Raw genomic sequence first — 12,307 nt, forward strand, 5'->3', positions numbered from 1 at the left:
TCTCTTTTAAAAAAAATCAGACTATAGATAGGCTTCTAACTGTCTTAACAATGTGAGTCACATAGGCTTAAAGCAGAAGTAACAGCCAGAGAGTATGAATTTTCAATTTTGAAACTTGTAAAAACAAAAGGATGGGTTTCAGTACCGTGTCATATTCCTTATCCCCCTTTCTTTTCTCTGAGTTCAGGTAATTTTTTTCTCTTTCTCTGAAAGAACCTCTTCTTCTTTAGTATTGTTTGAACTTGGCTAGTTGTTTCCCGGTCTTCATAGTTGTAGTCAGTGGGACTGGACTGTTGAACAGTACAGGAGAAAATGAGAACTACTCACACAGGCCAAATCCCTACATATAACACAGAGGCTTGGTGGAGGGAAAGGGCTGGAGAGGAAGAGAGATGCTTAGGCAGGGGCTTCAGTGTGAACTTCTGGCTTGGCATACGAAAGGATCTTGAGTAGCTGTAAGGAAAGAGAGAAATTGGAATAGGAGAGGGAGAGCTGGGGGCTGAGTTGGGATATTTGAGAAGAGTTTCTGTGAAAATTATAGTAGTATAGATGGACAGGCACAAATGTAAGCAAGTATTCCAACTTGATGTATCTATAGGCTGAAAAATGGAGACTTCTACGATTAGAAAGAATCTGGAGAACTTAAAAAGAGAGAGAAGATAATAAAAAAAAACGCAAAATACTTTTAAGAGTGTTATGGATTCCTAGAAAAAACTGAAATATCAATATTTCAGGGCTTATTATTTATTGTTGATTCTATATGATTGAGTTAATTATAAGAATGTATATTTTTCTCATTTTGCAATACAAGTTCAGTAACTTTTATTAACTTTTCACTGGTTTACATATGTCCTGATTTAAGCAACCCCTTTGGCCATTCCCACAGCTGTGTAAAATAAGTGGATCTCCATTAAAAGGTTGAAATAGCTTGGTATGGTTGGCACACACCTGTAGAATCAGCTGTGGTAGGGGGGATTGTTTCAATCCAGGAGTTAAGAGACCCAGTCTCTTAACAAAATCAAAATGAAATTCTGTCACATAAAATATGAAAATCAGGTAAGAGGCAGCCCCTATAGCCTGGTTTTCTAATTCAGCATACACCTGTCTGAATGTACTACATGCTACAATCATCTAACAGATAAACTAAGATGATACTTTTATAATACAAATGATAAATGTCTATAGGAAAAAATGTAAACTTTGTAATTTTACAGGTTTCTTTATTCACATAATCTTTTTTTTTTTGCTTAATTCTCTAAGTCATCTTTTTCAAATAAGAGAAAAATGAAAATCCGGCTAAGAATATATATCTACTCTTGGATGAAGAGTGAATGCTTAGGAATAGATTTGTTACTTCAAGAACTGATTTGTGAAAATAAACTTTAAAAGCTATGAAATTGAAAACTGTATTGGATCCTTTTTACTTGATGGAGTCAGGAGAGTTTGAAATGGAAGAAGCTTTGGATCACTTACTCTTATTATATTGTGCTTTAGTGGAAATGAAAATATACTACCCTAAAAATCATGCTTTTATCATTGTCATTTAATCTTTTGAACAATTGAATTACTTACTTTCTCTTAAATTTTCCTAGGATTAACAATCTGACTCTCAGTGGAAACTTTTGTGATGTGGTCTTTCAATCCTAGAGTATCTGGTCATTTCAGTAAGAGAACAGTTTTTCAAAATTCAGTCCTACGTGTGAGAAAAGATAACTTTTAATGTTATCTGAGAATCCGCATACTACCAAGTAACACTGAATAGCTCACGGATGGAAGCATGATCATTTTACCTCCAGAGACTATGTCTGGATACAATGGTAGATGGTCCATGTAATAGACATTGCTTGGGTGTGACACAGGTGTAGCAGACATGTTAATTTTGTTTTACCATCATCTACTTCTTCTACGAATTATACCTTTATTTTGGGAAGGGACACCACCCCTCTTTATTAGGTGGCCTGGACCCGATGCTCATCCTAGGTTTAAAGGAGAGGATAAGAGTCAGTTCTGGAAATCAGTGTGTCATAGCCCTTTAGTGACAATGATTGTATCAGTTATGTATTCAGGACTTCAGCTGGATCAGGGAGAATCCTCCCCAAGATCTTTGCTGAAACTTCTGGGGAAAAGGCATTGTCTTCCTCTGTGGGCGATGCCAAGTTGATTCAAAGACCAGCACTTTTGATAGCTTGTGTGTGTGTGTGTGTGTGTGTGTGTGTGTGTGTGTGTGTAAATACTTAGCCTTTGCCTGAGGAAAAAACAAAAACCAAAGGAAGCAAGTCAAAGAGATGGAGCAAGTAAGATAAAGGGGCTGAAGTTCTTTAAGATGTAGAGGCAGGGGTGCAGCATGGTGGTAGAGCATATTCATGAGCTCTGTATTCAATCCTCAGTATTAGTAATAACACTCATAATGATAATAAATAATTTTCAAAACTCCTGAAGGTGTAATTGGGTACTTGCTTACACTTGTGCCTCAGCCCATCCATACTCCTATAATTTTTTTTAAGAGAGAGTGAGAGAGTGAGAGAGAGAGAGAGAGAGAGAGAGAGAATTTTTAATATTTATTTTTTAGTTCTTGGCGGACACAACATCTTTGTTGGTATGTGGTGCTGGGGATCGAACCCGGGCAGCACGCATGCCAGGTGAGCACGCTACGGCTTGAGCCACATCCCCAGCCCTCCTATAATTTTTTGAGCCAACACATTCTTAAAAATTGAAACCAGTTTAATTTTGGTTTCTTTGGCAAACAGGAGTCCTGATTGATTCAGTTAATTTTCTGACAATTGAAACAATTGGCCACAAAGAATGGACAGGAAATTAGGGGGACTTGTGGTTCTAGATGGGTGAGGTTGCGGAAACTGAGATTAAAGGACAGAGATTCAAATTAGCAACTAAAATAGTGTAGGCTGGCAGACAAAAAAACTTGGTTTTGTCAATTGGCCCATATTGTAATATATAAAATAACAAATTTTTATTTTTAAAAAAGTGTAGGCTGGTCCACATTATTCAAAATGAATTCAAAGCCATATATATTAGGCTGAATTATAGCACTTCACCCCCGCTAGGCATATTTACTTCTTAATCCCCAGAAATGGTGATTGTTACTTTATCTGGTGAAAGGGGCTTTGCAGAGGTGATTGATTTAAAGATACTGAGTTAGGGATGAGATACTGTATTATCTGCATGGTCTTTAAGTAACTCTGAGGGGACTTATAAGAGGGAGGTATGAAGATCAAAGGAGGAAGAAGGTGATAGGAAGACAAAAACAGCTTAGAGTGATGTGACTGTGAGCCAAAGAATGTCAAGGAAGTTTCTAGAAGGCAGAAAAGATAGGGAATAAGTTCTCCTCTGGACACTCCAGAAGGAACTAACCTACCCATATAAGACATATTTTAGACTTCTGACCTCCAGAACCGTAATAGAATAAATTTGTGTTGAATCACTGAATTTTGGTAATTTGTCACAATTCCAATAGGAAACCGATACAGCATGCTAAGTTAAATGGATATCTTGAAATGGATCTCCTAATATTGAAAAATATCTTGCCTTTTGAACTTCTAGTGGCCTGTAAAGGGGAATCAGATCTCCAAATATGGCTGGCCCTTAATCTCTGAGGTAATAGAAAGACACTTTCTAATTAAGAGTAAAGAAGGGGATTTCCCAGAGAGTTGGCCTATTTAAAATGATCATGGGGTTCAGATTACATCATGGTGCTCATGATCTAGACACCTAATTACATAAGATGGGGAGCATTAGGAAGCTTTCAAAGGAAGGTAAACTGAATCTTCAGCCAAGTTAAAATGTTGATGGACAAAATGTTAAACTTCCCCCCAGGAGACGTGTGTCAGTCAGGAAACTATTTCCTGTCAGTTGAAACATCTTTTTATAGCTGGGAAAAACCTGGGAAAATCAACTAGGGAGCCATGGAAAAAAAGGTTTCCTTATTTACTTTGGCTTTTTGAAAAGTTCTTGGTCTTGAGCAGAAGTTTGGCTCTGGGGAAAACACACTGAAGGGCAATTAAAGATGTCCCAAGTGGACTCCGAAGAAGTAGCCTTGCCCGTTGCTGTATATGAGAGTTTTGAGATAGAGAAATAAGTGGGAGACTGGGGAGTGCCCCAGGCCTGTGCTCTAACAAAGGGCAATGTGTTTCTGTTGCACCTTTGTGTGGCCTGTGAATTGAAGTGAATTTGAATGCCATCTTGTTTAAAGTGACTTATCCTGATTTGGAGTATCTGGAGATGTGGAAGGGACTGAGAATTTAGGCCTGTTTGCATCATTTATGCAGGCTTATCTTTGCTTTAAGGTCTTCTGGAGAGACACAGACTGGTTTGATTGCCACTTAAAAATAGCTTCAGCACAAAACACTTGGACAAATTTGGAGACCAAGTTTTCACCTTAAATTCCCAAGTTATGGACCTCTAGGGTCAGACACTCACTGAGGGGAACAGTTGGAGTGAACCATTATGGTCCATGGAGTAGACATTGGAAGGAAAGCATAAAGGTTTCAGATATTCAGTTTTCTGGTATCACTGGAATTTTGTTTTTCTTTCTGATTAATATTTTTCAAGGGAATAGTTGGGGATGGTGGTGGTAGTGGTGGTAGTAGGTGTGGGACTGAGGAATGGGATTGTATGGGGAGGGGAAGGGGGAGATAGAGGACTCTGAGGCATGAACTTAAATTTAAAACTTGTGACCAGGAATATACTGGAGCTAGACTTAGACCGTTGAAGAACAACAATGAGTTAGCTTTCTGTCACTATGACAAAATACCTGAGATAATCAAATCAATAAAGGAAAAGGTCTGGCTCATGGTTTCAGAGATTCTAGTCCATGGTCACTAGGCTCTGTTGCTTTGGGCCTGTGGTAGCACAAAATATTGTTGTGGAAGCCTGTGGCAGAGGCGGCTTATTCCCCTCATGGTATCTGGAAAGTGTGCAACACACACACACACACACACACACAGATAGACAAATAGACACCAGGGCTCCAATATCCATTTCAAGGCTATTACCCCCCCTCCCCGCCCCCAACTAACTTCCTTCCCACTAGGACCCACCTCTTAGAGGTTCCATCAACTCTCAATAGCATTGTGGGCCTTTGATGGGTCATTCAAGATCCAAACTATAGCAAGCAAATAATAAAGACATCTCCCTAAAAATAGTTACTGTTTATCAGGTGCTTACTTGGGAGAAGAAATGGTCTTTTATCTGCTTTACAAATCTTATGTACTTTGCACTTTTCACACAAAGTGCTATTGTTATTATTTTATTCCTATCTGACAGGTAGGATATGGCAGCAAGTAATGTCCCAACACACCCAGCTAGTAAATGGGTGAATTAGGATTGCCTTGGGTGGACTAGTTCTAGGGCCACAAGGAGAGAAATGGGAGGGAAAGAAAAGGCACCACCCCAAAATAAAGACGCCTCCAAGCAAGGGGGTCTGCCCACTGAGGTATGTTCACTGTGAAGGGCATGTCTGTGCTTGAATGGAAGGTGGAGGCAGGGCAGGGTGACTCACCCCCGCCTTCAGCATGGCTCTGGGGAAGCCCACTCTCTGCAAGTTGAAGGGGTCTCTCCTGCCAGCATGGAGTGTGGTGTGGTGAGGAATCTGAGGTGCAGGAATCTGGTGAAGATGGCCTTGCCCTGAGGGCTGAAGCTCAGTGCAGACTCAAACATCCTTTTTTGGCAGAGATGGGGTTGTCTAACTCCCTGTGGGAATGTGATTCTGTTTGCAGTAAAACCAATTTGAATTAATTTAGCAAGTGTCAATTTTTCCCTCTGAACTGTGTAGAATACTGTTCTAAAATTAGACTAACTAGTGAAACCTTCATACAGCGCCTTTTTTTTTTTTTAACAGATTGAGATAATGTTTCATGCAAAGATGCTGTTGGGTGAGGCAGCCCTTTTTAATCACAGTCCAATTTGCCCTGAGGATTCTGCTGTACCTCCAACCTTGTGGGGACCGGCCCCAGGGGCATTTCACACAAGGGCTGGCTGTGTGCTCACCCTCTCCACCTCCCACCTCACTGGATACACTTTCTCTTTGAGAATTGCTGCTAGAGATGTTCCCACTTTCAAACTCCTGAGAAATAGGTTGGAGTAAAGTGGAACCTTTGGAGGTGCCATGTGATTGCTTTGAACCTAGGATCTGCGTTTCCAAGGCAGGCAAATTGGCACTTACAAGACAACTGAGTGGGAAAGCCCTGGCTGGGGCTGGGGAAGAACATGGATCAGAAAACAGAGGCTGAGGAGGGCTTTATTCCAAGGACATCAGAGATAAGTCATTTATGCTTATATAAATCTGTAGGATACGTGAAGGCGTCGGCCTGGCTTGTCAGCATTGAGAAAAGGTCACTGGGTCTAGATGCATGTGCCTGGCACAAGTGCATAATGCTGACAGTCACTGCCTGTAGGAGTCGGCTGCAGGACAGGGGTCACAGGGGTCACAGTCCATGGAGAGTCAGAGTTCTTAAAGTCCCTGAAAATGATGGTTGGTGGTGGGGGCCAGCGAATGTCAGGGGCCTTCCTGTCCCTTACGTGTCTCTCTCTGAGTTCCCTCTTCCTGTCCTGCGCCACCCACTTCTCTTCCTGCCCTGCCCTCCGCTCTTTTCTTGCCTTCTGTCCACCCCTCCTTTTATCTGCTCTGTTGATTTTCTTTCTCTCATCCTGTCAGTATCCACTAGCTAAGCATAGTCCTCAATGTCCCTGTTTTGTGTTACTTCGCTCAAGTAAAATGCTGTTTTGTTCAAAGTAACAATCCTGCCCAGTCCCCGCCCTTACTACCCCATCTTTCCTCTATTTTTACTCTTCACAGCTGGCATCAAAGCTAGGGCAGGGATGTGAAGAGCTCTCTGACCCCCTTCTCAGCCCAAACCCTACTCTTGAAGGGACTGAACCCAGCACCAGTTCTAAGGGCTTTGATAACCAGGCACCATCCCTCCCTCCACCATCCCTTTTTCTTTACTACAAAATGGCCTAATGGACCAGTGCCCCAAAGGAGGCTGTAGTAAGCACAGCTATCCGCATTCCCAGAGGACACCACTGGGCAAGTCCCCTCAGCACTCATGTGTCTCCTTACCACCGTCATTACTGAGGTCCTAGTTCTCAAGGTCACCTTCCATCATTCTGACTTACTTCCATAAGTCTCATAACTTTTCTCTCATCTGACTCATGTTCCTACCTCTGTCAGACCCCTGGAAGTCCAAGACTGTCATTGGTAAAATTTCCTTTTGTCAGTCTCATCTGAGAGCATGTCCTTCACCTTCTTTTTTCTAACTCTGAGCTGTGTTACTCAGAGCTACTGGGCTCTTACATGGCTACTGAGCACTGAAATGTGGCTTGTCCAAATTGGGATATGCCATCATCAATGGGTTTTGAAGACTTTATAAGAAAAAAAGAACTTCGAACATCTTGAAGGATATTTAGGTGGCTGTAGGATTCTATGTTGAAAGTTCCTTTCTTTGAGTACTTCAAAAATATCATTTCATGGGCTGGGGTTATGGTTCCGTGGTAGAGCGCTTGCCTAGCATGTGTGAGGCACTGTGTTTGATTCTCAGCACCACATTAAGTAAATAAATAAATAAAATAAAGATATTTTTAAAAATGTTGTCTCATTTCTTTTTGGCCTCCATGGTTTCTCCTACTATTTTTATTATTTTAGGTTAAGTGAAATGCATTATTAAAATTAAGTTTACCCATTTATTTTCATCTTTCAAGAAGCCACCAGGTAGTAAATACTTTAAAATTACACATGTGGCTCACATTGTATTGCTATATGGGACAACGCTGCTCTGGATGAGATCTGGCTGCTCCCTGAAGGTCCAGCAGCTTCACCAGACTCTCAAATGGTTCTTTTCCAGGTCCTTGGCTCAGACTAGACATGTAAGTGGAACAAGTAGCAAGCAGGTCCATTCTTTTTTCTAATATATTGTTATAGCATCTCTACATTTCACGTGACACTCATCCATCATTCTCTTGGTTATTCCCTTCCTCTTTGCCCATAGACTCATACATCAAAATAAAAATGATTTCAAGTGTCCCATCCTTTGAAGTCTCTTAAATTTATAAACGATTCCCTGTAGGTTCCCAATTTCAATATTTCTTTGATTCCATTGGCACTTCTGACTAATTGATTCTATCACCTTTCCACTTACCCAGTTGAGAGTCTGTGTGGTTCATCATTAAAATTATTATCTTGCCTACACCTTTAAGTTTTTAACTTTCTTATACTTTCTGACAAACCTCTGAACCCAGTTGTGTTAGTCAGTTTTCCATTACTGTTACAATTGACATAAATCAACTTATAAAGAGGAAATGTTTATTTTAGTTTATAGTTTCAAGGTTTCAGTCGATAGCCAGTTAGCCCTGTTGTTGTGGGTGCATAGTGAGGCAATACATAATGGAAGGAGTATGTGGTACAGGAAGTTGCATACCTTGTGGTAGCCAGGAAGTAAAGAAAGAGGAAGAGGAGGTCCCTGTAGCCTCCTTATAGACTTGCTCCAAGCAACCTTTCTTTCACTAGGCCCTACCTTTTAGTTTCCACCAAGCTGGTCTCTATTCCTTCAATACATGGGCTTTTGGGGAAACATTTAAGATGCAAATGATGGCACTGGTCAAATTTGGCTCTCAATGTCTACAAGCCAAGCAGACATCATGGCCAGAAAACAAAAAACAGAAACAACAAAAACCAACCAAACAAAACCCAGTGAACTTCTCTCTCACTCTAGGTTTGTGATACCAAACCTCAAGTGGTCCTTAGCATGACCCATCTTGTGAAATATCTCCTGTTCACTCCCTCACTTTCCTCACACTCCTTCACTGTCCTCTGAAATATTTCAGCTTACACTTCTTTTCATAGTACTGTGAAAATAAAATTGATCACTATTAATCACTCAGTGGTAGAAAATTAACCAGATATGCAGCCATGTATAGTCTCTGCTTCCCTTTCACATATGAATTGACCCTACTATTATCTGAAACCTATTTCTTACCTGTGCCCCCTATTCTATCCTCTCTCATCTAGTGAAGAACTAAATTTCTTTGATTCTCCTTTCTGTCTTTTATTATGCCTCTCCTACCCCACTTATCAGCATAAAAATATAAAATATATTCTCTTAGAATAAATAGATACATAGCAGCCACAAAAGAAAGTGTTCTGGACTTTATATTAGCTTCTAATTACTGCATGAATTTTTCTGACCACCCTTTCTGGTAGTGCAGAGGATTGAATCCAGGTCCTCACTTGGGCTAGGAAGGCACTCTACTGCTGAGCTACAGTCACCATCTCCTCCTCCCTTCTGTAGCAGAACTCCTGGAAGAAGTCATCTATACTCTCTGCCTCCACTTCACCGAATAGGCTCTCTGGAACCGCTTCTATCAGATATTCAAGCCCACTAGTCCACAGCTATTGCCACTGTCAGCAACAATGTCAATGTAGCTTCTTCTAATGTTCACTTCTCAGTCATCTTGCTTGGCCTCTGGCAGTATCTGACCTGATTGTGTGTTCCCTCTTGGAACACTATGGTCACTTGACTTCCAGGGCTCCATTTTCTTGGTTTTCTTTTTCCCTCCCTGGTTGCTCTTTCTCAGCTTCTTTTTCTGACTTCTCCTCCGCTTTCTCACCTTTAAATGTTGGAGGGCTCACAGACTCAGACTTTAGATTTATTTTCTTTTTTGACACTGATTTTCTCTTAGATTATCTCATATAGTTCTACGGCTTAAGAGATCTCTTTATATGTGCTGAAACTCTCAAGTTTACTTCCCCAACCTAGTAGACTCTTTGGAATTCTAGGCTCATAAAGCTAACTGTCCATTCTTGAATCTACTTGATTTCTTCTAATAGGGATCCTCTCCCCTGATTTACTAAGATATGATTGACAAATAAAAATTGTATATATTTATGGTATATAATGTGATGTTTTGATATATGTGTACATTGTGAAATGATTAAGTCAAGCTAATTGACTCTAATGGTGATCTTGATTATTATATATCAAACACCATACTCTTCATTTTACTTTTCATTTTTTTCCAAATCCCTTCCCCCTACAATGACCCACATATTAACAAATGGCATCATCATTCACCTTGTTTATCCACCCTTTCTAAAACTTGGAATGGGCCTGGGGCTATAGCTCAGTGGTAGAATATTTGTCTCACATACATGAGGGAGTCTGGATTTAACCCCCATGACTGCAAAAATCAATGCCAAACATAACACAACTTAGAATGGATGCCTTTTCTTCTGTGACTCATATATAACCCATTGTCATATCTGTTAGACTATCTTCAAAATACCATACATCCTCTCCATCTCCCTACTACTACCTAGTCTAAGCTACCATCTTGTTCCTCCCATAGTCTCCTGGATTTTGTTCTATTCTCCTCTGTCTATTCTCCAGGAAACGGATGGATTGATTTACTGAAATGCAATCTCATCATGTCATGATAGGCTCAAGTTAACTAGCTTGACTTAATCATTACATAACCCTGTTATGACTATCCTCTAGCTCCTTGTGGTGGTAAGTTGTACATGTCAAGTTGACCAGGCCATGGAATGCCTAGACATTTGGTAGAACAGCATTCCACACAACATTGCTTCTGATGAAGGAACTTGATTCACAGCAAATGAAGTGTGGCAATGGGCTCATGAACAGGGCAGAAAGGCCGACCCTCCTGTGAGTAGTAGGGAATTCCTCCTAACTGCGTTTGAGTTAGGACATGGCTATTTTCCTGCCTTTGGACTTAAATTGGAACACTGGATCAGCCTGGATCTCAAGGGTCTGAACTATACCCTGGCTGTTGTGATTCTTTAGGTTCAACTGCATCTATACCATGGGCTCTTCTGAGTCTCTAGCTTGCAGATAGGAGATTGTGGAACTTGTCAGCCTCCATAACCATATAAACCAAATAAACCAATTCCTCTGTGTGTACACACACACACACACACACACACACACACACACACACAGAGAGAGAGAGAGAGAGAGAGAGAGAGAGAGAGATTCTGTTAATTCTGTTTTTCTGGAGAACTTTGATCTATACACTTATAATGAAATAACATGCCACTCCATGGGCTAAAAATCTCTCCATGCAGGTTTGTAGAGACCTCTCCAACTTCTGCCTTCTTCACCTTATTCACTATGCTCCCACTACTCTGCCCTTCTTATTTCTTAACGTGCCAAGGGTTTTCCCACTCAGGGTCTTTAAACTTGCTCCTCCCTCATGTCTTTTAAATATACATTTTTTTTGGTATTGTCTTTATGGAGAAGTCCCTGCTAAGAGAAATTTCCTAGCCACCATATCCAATGTCCTCACTCTACTTTTATTCTTAGCACTCATTTCTTCCTTGCATGTTATTCTGCTTTTAAAAATATTTAGTTGTTTGTTTTCTAGTAGCTCATAATTACCATGGAGGAAAGACTTTGTCTATTTTCCTTGGCCAATGTGACCCCTTGCCAGGGAGCTTTGAGTTATTTTCCCATTCCTTATTTCTTGGCAACAGATGTTGCTCATGAAAGCTACAGAAACAACAAACTGCTTTTACTTATCGCAAGTGATAACGTTTACAGCCAACCCAATTCAAGATTTTAAACACAACCATTGCCTCCTTAGCAGCACATTTAAAAAAAGCTAATTAAGCACTTCCATAATTCCCTGGCTTGCATGCCCCAACTCTATGTCCCTTTTAATTTACTAAGCTGACTGTATTCAATTTTTGAACAATTTCCCTAATACACAATTTAATCAATTACTCCAGAGCAATGTTTTTATAATTATCAGGCCAGCTGCCAAAGAAGCATTAAAAAAAGGTTATCATCCCTAATATAATTGTGCTCAGAGAAACTTCCCAGTGTTTTCCTTATGATAAAGTATTTATTTATTTTTTGCTTTGAATTTTGGATCACTTCATATTGTGGAAAATCCATGGGTTCTACCATTAGTGATCAACCTGTGTTCAGGACCTGTCATTCAAATGCTGCATGACCTTGTCTGGTTGCTAAACATCTTCAATATTCAATTCCTCATCTCCGAAAGTGGAATAAGAATAATAGTACTATCCACTTCACAAAGATGTTAGGATAATTGCCTTGCTTCACCTGTAGGGAAAAGCTGTTTGAGAAAACTTAAGGAAGCATATAAATGTTTGCTGTTACTGATATGTATATGGGACGTGATAGAAGCTCAAAAGATTTTCTGGATGATGAATGATACAGTTATGCTGATTTCGTTACTCTTGAGGACATGTAGGTGATGGTTGTGTTGACTGAAGGTGGAATTAACCAAGGAGAGATATGGGGCTTTTTATTGA

Source organism: Urocitellus parryii, chromosome 10, assembly GCF_045843805.1.
Source record: "Urocitellus parryii isolate mUroPar1 chromosome 10, mUroPar1.hap1, whole genome shotgun sequence".
Classification (NCBI taxonomy): domain Eukaryota; kingdom Metazoa; phylum Chordata; class Mammalia; order Rodentia; family Sciuridae; genus Urocitellus; species Urocitellus parryii.